Source organism: Alligator mississippiensis, chromosome 4, assembly GCF_030867095.1.
Source record: "Alligator mississippiensis isolate rAllMis1 chromosome 4, rAllMis1, whole genome shotgun sequence".
NCBI lineage: Eukaryota > Metazoa > Chordata > Crocodylia > Alligatoridae > Alligator > Alligator mississippiensis.
Genome location: NC_081827.1, coordinates 82565953 through 82576325, shown reverse-complemented (window position 1 = coordinate 82576325; position 10373 = coordinate 82565953). Strand labels below are relative to the sequence as shown.

The 10373-nt window shown below is 49.9% G+C and overlaps 1 long non-coding RNA gene across 1 annotated transcript in view; it reads left to right on the top strand.

Annotated features, from left to right (window-relative positions):
- Positions 1 to 1208: 1208 nt before the first annotated feature.
- Positions 1209 to 10373, top strand: part of LOC109281499 (uncharacterized) — a 296076-nt gene continuing 286911 nt past the window's right edge. The window contains exon 1 of the long non-coding RNA XR_009461633.1: positions 1209 to 1313. This is a non-coding gene — a long non-coding RNA (uncharacterized LOC109281499). The remainder of the gene's footprint in view (positions 1314 to 10373) is intronic.

The following is a 10373-nucleotide window of genomic DNA, read 5'->3' as shown; positions in this document are numbered from 1 at the left end:
GCTTTCTCTTTAAATTGACTGGCAGCTCCCTAGTGACTTTTCAGTTATTTCTTTATATTATACCCAGACTTTCCTGTTCTACTTATGAAGGAATCTTTCCTCAGCTTAGATTTTTCGCTGCCTAGCACCTTTATGGTTTCCATGGGTAACCACTTTCCAATGCTATACTAGGCTTCAGGTTATTTAGCAACTCCATTCACACAGTATCTGGTGCATGCAAAGTACAGGCCTCAGGCCTGCTTCTGTACAAAATCCCTATTGAAAATTTAAAGTGTTTTTTAGAAATGACAAATGAGTCTAAAGAGGAGTTTAAATTTGAAGAAATATTATCTTTTCAATGGGTCTGTAAGGCTTACAGAATCTCATCCCAGTTACAAAACTGATTTGAATGGCTGAAAAATCTATAGATGTACCACTTTAATGCTATACGCTTTTTCTATAAGTTATTCTCTCCATGACACTCTTGATTCTTTTGCCCTGCAGGTTTTTCCAGCCCTTATGATCAGCTCTCATCATCCAGAACATTTATGCATCTTTTCATGCTTAGCAGTATACCCGCTTATTTTGTGCTTTCATGTTAAAGAGCTTGCAGTGCCTTGTGATTATGATTCATAGTGGAAGGAGATACCATCATTTGCTACAATACAGCATATAAAATAGCCATGAATGCTTATTATATTTTTATGGAAAGCCTGTCAAAGTCGCAAATAAAACTGAACAATTTATTTTTGTAGGAATTATATAAGTTTTTCTTTAATGACATCATGCTGACATATCAGAAATGAAGAAATATGGTAACAGAAATGCATTAAATATTTAGAAAAGTATCCACAATGCTTATCCTAATATTCAGGAAATTTACTGTAATACCATAAAACACAAAATACTAGTTTGTTTTGGGCTCTGGAAAGACATCTTCCACATAGGCTTGCTAAAAAAAAAAAAAAAAAATCTGCCATGAAGGGTTCTTGCTCCTTGTGACAGGGAACCCTAACCCTGTCACAAGGAAGAAGGTGCACCCCTACAAGGCCAGAACCTTCTGGCCACAGAGGGCTGGGGAGGAAGGGGTTAACTGCTGAACTGGGACGGATAGTCAGCTGACCGGAAGAGGCAGGACTATCAAACCCTGGGTTGAATGGCAGTAAGGGCCAGCAGCCAAGGGGGAAGGAATGCATCTCAGAGCTCCAGGGAGAAGCTTGTTGGGAAGTCCAAAGCCAGGAAGAGGGGAACTATAGAAGCCCTGGAGAGATGACAGCCACACTGCAGCAAGGACTGGAGCTGATGGTGGGGAGCTGAAACACAAACCTGCAACTGTAAGCTGACATACTGCTTTCCTTATTCCCACTTTTGGGGTGGCAGATATTGCCCATGGAAAGGACTATTTATTTGTTTTCTCTTAGTGATGGAATAAGACCGGTGGTTTGGGTGAGGCTATTAGTTGTTGGAGGAGGCCTCATTTTGGGGACCCACTCCAGAGTGGGATCCCCAATGCCAGTAAGGGCGCAGCTTTTTGGGGGCACAGACCCCAGTGCCAGGAAGGGCGCAGCTTTTGAGGGCACAGAACTTGGTGCCAGGAAGGGCACAGTTTTTGGGGGCACAGCCCAGCACCAGTGAGGCACAGAGAGCGACAGGGCTGCGGAGAGTCCAGGTGCCATTAAGGGCACCATTTTGGGATGATCTTGAAAAGGCCGGGGAAGCCTGGAACACCTGGGGGGTGCAAGTGTATGTTTTTCTGTTGTTTGGACAGGTGGGGTCGCACCTGGGTTTTGAACTTGTGACCCCCTTGGCTGGGGGGCCGGCGCACGTGCCTTTCATAGATTCATAGATTCATAGATGTTAGGGTCGGAAGGGACCTCAATAGATCATCAAGTCCGACCCCCTGCATAAGCAGGAAAGAGTGCTGGGTCTAAATGACCCCAGCTAGATACTCGTCTAACCTCCTCTTGAAGACCCCCAGGGTAGGAGAGAGCACCACCTCCCTTGGGAGCCCGTTCCAGACCTTGGCCACTCGAACTGTGAAGAAGTTCTTCCTAATGTCCAGTCTAAATCTGCTCTCTGCTAGCTTGTGGCCATTGTTTCTTGTAACCCCCGGGGGCGCCTTGGTGAATAAATCCTCACCAATTCCCTTCTGTGCCCCCGTGATGAACTTATAGGCAGCCACAAGGTCGCCTCTCAACCTTCTCTTGCGGAGGCTGAAAAGGTCCAGTTTCTCTAGTCTCTCCTCGTAGGGCTTGGTCTGCAGGCCCTTGACCATACGAGTTGCCCTTCTCTGGACCCTCTCCAGGTTATCTGCATCCTTCTTGAAGTGTGGCGCCCAGAATTGCACGCAGTACTCCAACTGCGGTCTGACCAACGCCCTATAGAGGGGAAGTATCACCTCCCTGGACCTATTTGTCATGCATCTGCTGATGCACGATAAAGTGCCATTGGCTTTTCTGATGGCTTCGTCACACTGCCGGCTCATGTTCATCTTGGAGTCCACTAGGACTCCAAGATCCCTTTCCACCTCCGTGCCACCCAGCAGGTCATTCCCTAGGCTGTAGGTGTGCTGGACATTTTTCCTCCCTAGGTGCAGCACTTTGCATTTCTCCTTGTTGAACTGCATCCTGTTGTTTTCTGCCCACTTGTCCAGCCTATCCAGGTCTGCCTGCAGCTGTTCCCTGCCCTCCGGCATGTCCACTTCTCCCCATAGCTTTGTGTCATCTGCAAACTTGGACAGAGTACATTTCACTCCCACGTCCAAGTCGCTGATGAAGACATTAAAGAGTATCGGTCCAAGGACCGAACCCTGCGGGACCCCACTGCCCACACCCTTCCAGGTCGAGACCGACCCATCTACCACGACTCTTTGGGTGCGACCCTCTAGCCAATTCGCCACCCACCGAACTGTGCAGTCATCCACATCACAGCCTCTTAATTTGTTCACCAGTATGGGGTGGGATACCGTATCGAAGGCCTTCCTGAAGTCCAGGTATATAACATCCACCCCTCCTCCTGTGTCCAGGCGTTTCGTAACCTGGTCATAGAAAGAGACTAGGTTGGTCAGGCATGATCTGCCCACCACAAACCCATGCTGGTTTCCCCTCAGCATAATTTGTCCTGCCGGGCTCTCACAAATGTGAGCCTTGATAATTTTTTCAAATACTTTACCAAGGATGGAGGTGAGACTGACCGGCCTATAGTTGCCCGGGTCCTCCTTCCTCCCCTTTTTGAAAATGGGGACCACGTTAGCCCTTTTCCAGTCCTCCGGGACTTGGCCTGTGCGCCACGAGCATTCGAATATTCCCACCAGTGGCTCTGCAATGACGTCGGCCAGTGCCTTCAGCACCCTGGGATGGAGCCCATCCGGGCCTGCCGACTTAAAGGCATCCAGTTCTTCCAAATGACTCTGCACCACCTCAGGATCTACGCATGGAAGTCTGGCGCCTTGCTGCTGCCTCTCTACAACCCCAGTGAGAGACTTGTCGTGCCCCTCGCTTAGGAACACTGAGGCAAAGAACTCATTGAGGAGTTCAGCCTTGTCCCCTCTATCTGTCACCAATTGCTTCTGTCCATTTAGCAGGGGTCCTATTCCTCCCTGGGCCTTCCTTTTACTCCCTATGTATCTAAAAAACAATTTCTTGTTGTCCTTTACTTGGGTTGCCATCCTCAGCTCCATGGTAGCTTTGGCCCGCCTAACTGCCTCCCTACAAGCACGAGCAGAGGAGGTATATTCATCTTTAGTGATCTCACCCTTTTTCCACTTTTTATGTGCTCCCCTTTTGGCCCTTAGGCTGCCCTGGATTTCTCTGGTCAGCCATGGAAGCCTCCTGGCCCCTTTCCCTCTTTTGCCTCGCTCGGGGATCGTCTTGCTTTGTGCCCAAAGGATCGTTTCCTTTAGGCACAGCCACCCTTCTTGGGCACCCATCCCATCAAAACTCCTACTCTGCAGTGCTTCCTTGACTAATCGCCTGAGTGCAGTGAGATCAGCTTTCCTAAAGTCTAGCACTTTCACCCTACTAGTTACCTTACCCACTCGCCGTCTTATGTTGAATTCTATCATAAGGTGATCACTGTCTCCCAGATAGCTACCGATTTGGAGGTCCCCTATCATGTCATCTCCTGTTGCCAATACCAGATCCAGTATGGCATTCCCCCTAGTGGGACCATACACCTCCTGTGTCAGGTGGAGGTCCTGTACACAAGTTAGAAACCTGCGTGAGCGATGGGACCTTGCTGTCTGCGTCTCCCAGCAGATGTCCGGGTAGTTTAGGTCCCCCATGACTACCGCCTCTTTAGCTTTTATGGTCTCCGAGATTTGCCTCAGGAGCCCCGCATCTATTTCTTCCCCTTGGTGTGGGGGTCTGTAACAGACCCCTACCACCAAATCCCTTTCTCCTTGCCCCCCATGTAGCCTAACCCACAATCCTTCTACTTCCTCAGCCTCGGATTCTGTCTTGATGAGGGTTGATGTATATTGCTCACTGACATAAAGTGCAACCCCCCCCCCTTTCTTCCCCGACCTGTCCTTTCTGTACAATCTATAGCCCTCAATATGTACCGCCCAGTCATGGGATGAATCCCACCAGGTCTCTGTTAGCCCCACTAAGTCATAGGTGTTTAGTGCAAGCAGGAGCGCTAGTTCATCCTGCTTGTTCCCCATGCTCATAGCATTAGTATATAGGCACTTGAGCCCTGCGACTGGCGCCTTTGCTGCCCCCCTGCTCCCAGTCCCATGGGGCCCATTGTTTCTTACCTTCTTGTTCCTTACCTGTTCTGTTGTGCTGGCCTCCCCATGGCTTTCAGGTTCCCAATGTTCTCCTTCTTCAGGCTGGGCTGTCCTTGTGGGTGCCACATGGTTTGGTGGTCCACAGCTTCCCCTGCCCTCGTACTCCCCTCCCCCCGACGAGCCTAGTTTAAAGCCCGCCGGAGGAGATCCGCCAACCTAGAAGAAAACACACGCTTACCTTTGGGGGACAGGTGAAGCCCATCCCAGCTGAGCATGTCCCTCGTCGTGATGTGCGGGTCATAGTCCAGGAAGCCGAAGCCTGCCTCGAGACACCACTGCCGAAGCCGCCAGTTGGTCTCTCTGATGCAGTTCTCCTGCTGTCTTCCTCGTCCGGTCACTGGTAGGATGGAAGAGAAAACCACCTGGGCACCGAACTCCTTCAGCACGCCGCCCAGAGCACAGTAGTCCGCCATCAAGTGATCGGGGGTTCTCCTGGCCGCATCATTAGTACCCACATGGACTAGGACCATGGGGTAATAATCGGTGGGCTTGATCCTGGCCTGGATTACCTCCGTCACATCCCGAATCTTTGCTCCAGGGAGGCAGCATACCTCTCGTGCCGAGGGGTCCTGGCAACAGATGGGTCCTTCCGTACCTCTCAGGATGGAGTCTCCTATGACGAGCACACGTCGCCTCTTCCTCTGGGTCATCGTGGATCTCTTGATCTGTTTGGGGTGTGAAGAACGTGGTGTTTCTTCTTGCCCAAGGGTGTCCTCCTCCCCTTCCATCTCCTGCAGGGTCGCCAGGGCCTCGTACCTGTTCACCAGTCGGACTGGAGAAGCTGGTACCGGTTCTCTGCGTGCCGCTCCGGTCCTGGCTGTGACCGTCTGCCACTCTGCTGTGGAGGGTATTCCCTGGGGTGCTTCTTCCTTTGGTGCCTGGGCCTGCAGGGAAAGGAAATAACTGTCAATTTCATCCTCCGCCTCCCTGATCCCCCTCAGCCTGCTAACCTCCTCCCGGAGCTCCCTCACCTGCGCCTCCAGGGCCCTAAGACGGGCACCTGCCGGACAGGCGTGGGAGCCCCCAATCTCTGCCCCCCCCGGCCCTGCTGGGGATACCCCACAGGCCAGGAGGTAGGGGGACACCGGCTCCCCCATGGGCTCAGTCTGGGTGGAGGCCTCAGACCTGCCCCGGGCAGCCTTGTCCCCCTGGGCAGAGGCCCTAGCAGTACTCCTCGTAGACACCATTCTACAAGCTGCTGTTTGTAGACCTGCGCGGTGTCTACGCCCTACCCCTACAGGAGTCCCACTCCTGGCCCTCCTGGCCCGCCCTCCGGCGTGAACGCCCGCGCAAACGCCGGCGTGCTCTTACAGAGCGCGCCTGTTTGCGCGCTCTGTTTGCGCTGCGCGGCTCAGGAGCGCGGCTCCCTACCGGCTCAGCTATATGGGACCCGGGGGGCTTCCCCTCCGGATCCGGCTCAGCTGCGCCGGGTCCCTCCGCCCCACTTACCTTCGGGGGATCAGCTGCTGCTGCCCCCGCTGCTGATTCCTCTGTTGTTGCTGCTGCCGCCGCCGCCTCCGGTCAGTCGGTTGGTAAGAAGGGCACACGTGCGTGCGGGACACACGTGTGCTGCCTCCTCTCCTTCCCGCTGCTGGTTCCCGAGTGCTGGGAACTACGTCACTCCGTGGCTTTAAAGCCCGCGGTTTGAATTACCCGCCCCGCTCCAACGGCCAATCAGACGCCCCGGTCTACCCGGAAGTGCCTGCCGGCAGTTCTGCCTCTACGCTCCCCCGCTGGGGGGATCCGCTGCCACAGGAGCCTGCTCCCCCAAGGGTTAGCCCCGGGGGTGCCCCCTGGCCTGGGGGGACAGTCCCCTTCCTAGCCCTCCCTGTTTGCGCGCTCTGTTCGCGCTGCGCGGCTCGGGAGCGCGGCTCCCTACCGGCTCAGCTATATGGGACCCGGGGGGCTTCCCCTCCGGATCCGGCTCAGCTGCGCCGGGTCCCTCCGCCCCACTTACCTTCTGGGGATCAGCTGCTGCTGCCCCCGCTGCTGATTCCTCTGTTGTTGCTGCTGCCGCCGCTGCCTCCGGTCAGTTGGTTGGTAAGAAGGGCACGCGTGCGTGCGGGACACACGTGTGCTGCCTCCTCTCCTTCCTGCTGCTGGTCCCCGAGTTCTTTGGGCCGGGGGGTGCCATGCCTCAGAAGGGAGCAGAAAAGGGGGCCAAGAGCCTCCAGGCACTGGAAGGAAGAGCTAGAGCCTTAGACTCTAACCCTGTTTGGTGGGTTTGGATGGAGAGGCCTAGCTAGAGAAAAAGGGGGTCAGACCATCATAGGAGAGACCCCAACATACCCAATATAATCGGCAGTCTCCTGCTTACATACTAATTCCATCAAGCCGTGGCAGGAGAGATTAGAGCGGGACAGCAAAGGTCCAAGAGGACTCCAAGGGCGCCCCACATAAGGCGCGGATGACCCAGAAGATGGTGTTGGGGAGGGCGACCTGTTACACTCCTGTTAGAATAAAGACAAGTTTTAAAGTTGGCTTCAGCAGGATCAAGGTCAAGCTCAACATGACTATACAGGCTGACTAATACATGTAATAAAATTTTTAAAAGATAGAAACTAATGCTATACATAGGTTCAGATAAATTACTGCACACCGTAAAACTTGTTAGTACTACACTCTATTTATTGTTCTATCAGAACAGGAAAGCCAAGGCACCTCACCTAAAGACATGACAGAAACTTGTAAGGCAGCAATGGAAACAAAAAATTTAGGTTCAATGCACAGATTTCCTAAAATACATAAGGTTTAGCTCCTCAAAGTTAAGTGGGCTCATTGGGGAAAAAATGGGATTTAAAATACCTTTCAGAGTCTGCTTGAAATGTCTAGGTACCAGATCATGGGCGAGCAAAATACAGCCCTCAGGCTGTATCTGTCTGCATTCTATCCAGCCTGTGAGGCCCCTAAATAAATATTAATTTTCTAAATGTTTTGCTTCTGGCTGCCTGCCAAAGATGATAGGAGCCAGGGGCAGTAAGACCCAAGGGGAGCTGGCAGCAGGATGCAGCCATCCCACCCCATCCCACCCCCAGCCATTTCCTTACTTCCCTGCCTGCACAGTGCTCCAGCACGACATGGCTCCCGGCTGCATTGCTGGACCATGGAAGCACAAAGCACACACCAGTACAGGGTGTATGTGTGTTGGGTGAGTCTTAAATGCACTCCCCACCATATACATGCATCCACACCCCTTTCACATACCCCATAGGGTGTTGTACTATACACATGCAGACCCCCTTCACATACCCCAGCCATCCTCCCCCACACCCATCACCCTCTTACAATATACAAGAATAAGACTTCATTTTAAGCTATTGTGCAATCACCTCTGTGTGCATTATACAAACCCACGTATATCAGGACAAAAATATTTTTTGGAAATCAAGTTAATGAATGTTGTCAATGTTTGCTTTTTAGAACATACTTTGGTATTTTTCTGGTTCCGAGATAGCAAAGTTGCTTACTGAAAGGAGTACTTCTGGGGGACAAGGGGAGGGACTTCTGGTGGCAAAGGTCAGGAGTTAGGGGGAAGGACTTCCAGTCACAAGATGGCGACCAGGGGCAGGGTAAAACTTGGTAAGCGGCCCTCCACCTGAAATAATTGCCCACCCCTGTACTAGATCCTCAAAGGTTGTTAAAACTGGTCTCCCTCTTAAAAATTGGTTATTGCACATAATAAGACACTAATTTATCAAACAAAGAGACCAGCCCCCCAAAAACTGGGCTGTACTGATTATGAGTCTAACTTCAGTAAGCATCCTCTGAATATGCCTACTATACTATAGATAGGGTGAGCTGAGGCATATATGTTGAGAAACCTGCTTTAGGACACAAAGTTTCAGTAGTGTGACTTAGTTCCAAACTAATTAGTTGCACAATCCTTTCAAGTTAGGTGTTTTTGCTCATGTTCCTTTAAGAGTAACTAGGACACCTGTGGGGTTGAATGGCAGATGTGGAGTGCTTTTGAGCATCTGGGTGAAGTCTTATTTAAAACAGTGCTCTGGCTTGTATGTCAGCTAAGTGCTTTTGAAAATTCTACACAAAATTTATTTCCAAAACCAAGTGGAAGTGTGTGTGTGTGTGTGTGTGTGTGTGTGTGTGTGTGTGTGTGTGTGTGTGTGTGTGTAAAAGTTTTTGCTTGGTACTATTGATTTTTTTGTTTGTTTTTGTTTCCCAGTTCTTTTAATTATTGTGCATCACAATTGACATTACAAAAAAGATGATAATAAACTAGTGGATATGCACAGTTGTAATTGGAAAGTCAGGGCCATGGGATGCTTTGAAGGATTGTGAGGATTGTCTATTTTTGCCTATACTTGAGGGCTTGGCTAGACTATAACATATTTGGTGGCATAGTTGTGCTGCTAGAGTGATGCTAGCAAAGCTGGCTAGTGGGGGAACGGTTTCCTTGGGGAAGTACATTTTATCACCAAAAAAGAAATTTCTTGCCAGTACAACTATATCTATGCCAGGATGCTTACAGGCATTGACCCATGAATTTCTTTTTTCATCACTGATATAGCTAGCTCAGGAAAACTCTTAAGTGCAAGTCACACTAAATATTGATGTCACTGAAAGGCATTAGAAAACAAAAGTATAGATCTTTAATCTGGAAGCTGGTTTGCTCTTGGTATTTTACTGGCACTACGTATATTCAGTGTTACTGTGTGCTTTGCCCAGTCAGACAGTCATCTGCAATTGTTTGAAAAGGGTTTTTTTCATCACCAGTCAAGTGAAAAAAATAAATAAATTAGGAAGTACATTGTGAAGGCATGTAGCTGGTGGCAGACTCAAGGCCTGGTATAGTACAGAAAATAACTTTTGACTTATTATTTAAAATGACTAGGCTTCAATCAACTAGGTTGATTGGTATTGCGTTTAAGTAGCTGTAAATATTTTCTCTTATATCAGCAAATATTTTAAACATGGTACCAGAGAAGGGAAAAAGGAGATTACCAATAACAGGAGCAGGCAATAGTTTTAGCATAGAAAAAAGTATAATTTGATTCATAATTAGAATCTATTACTCTGATTCTATAACCTCTTCCACATAACATGGCCTTTCCACTAGTGCACACTATACAATAAATCACTGTATAATTTCATGAGCAGACAAGGTTCCTTGGGTGAATTTGATATCTTTTATTAGACCAACCCAAATGGTTGGAGAATAGTTATTAAGCAAGCTTTCGGGTTCAAAAACCCTTCGTCAGGCTAAGGACGCTGCAGCAGTTGCTGCGTGCTCTTCCTAGATGGAATGAAAAGTAAACAAGCCAGGGGCTGGCTGGGCTGGGGAGTCAGTTGCCAGGCAGATTGTAATGTATCCAAAATCCAATGTCTGTGTTTAGTCCCTGATCTCTAGTATCCAGCAGGTTGATGAAATGGAGCTCATAGGCTCGTCTCTGGGATGTGTTGTGTAAATTTCCCTTGAGGATCAGGACTGAGAGATTGGAGAGAGAGTGGCCCTCCTGTGAGAAATGTGCCCCCACCGGTAATTGGGTGTTTCTGTCTTTGATGGATTTCCGGTGTGCGTTCATTCTGGTGCGCAGTTGTTGTCTGGTCTCTCCTACATATCTTCCATCAGGGCATTTGGTGCATTGGA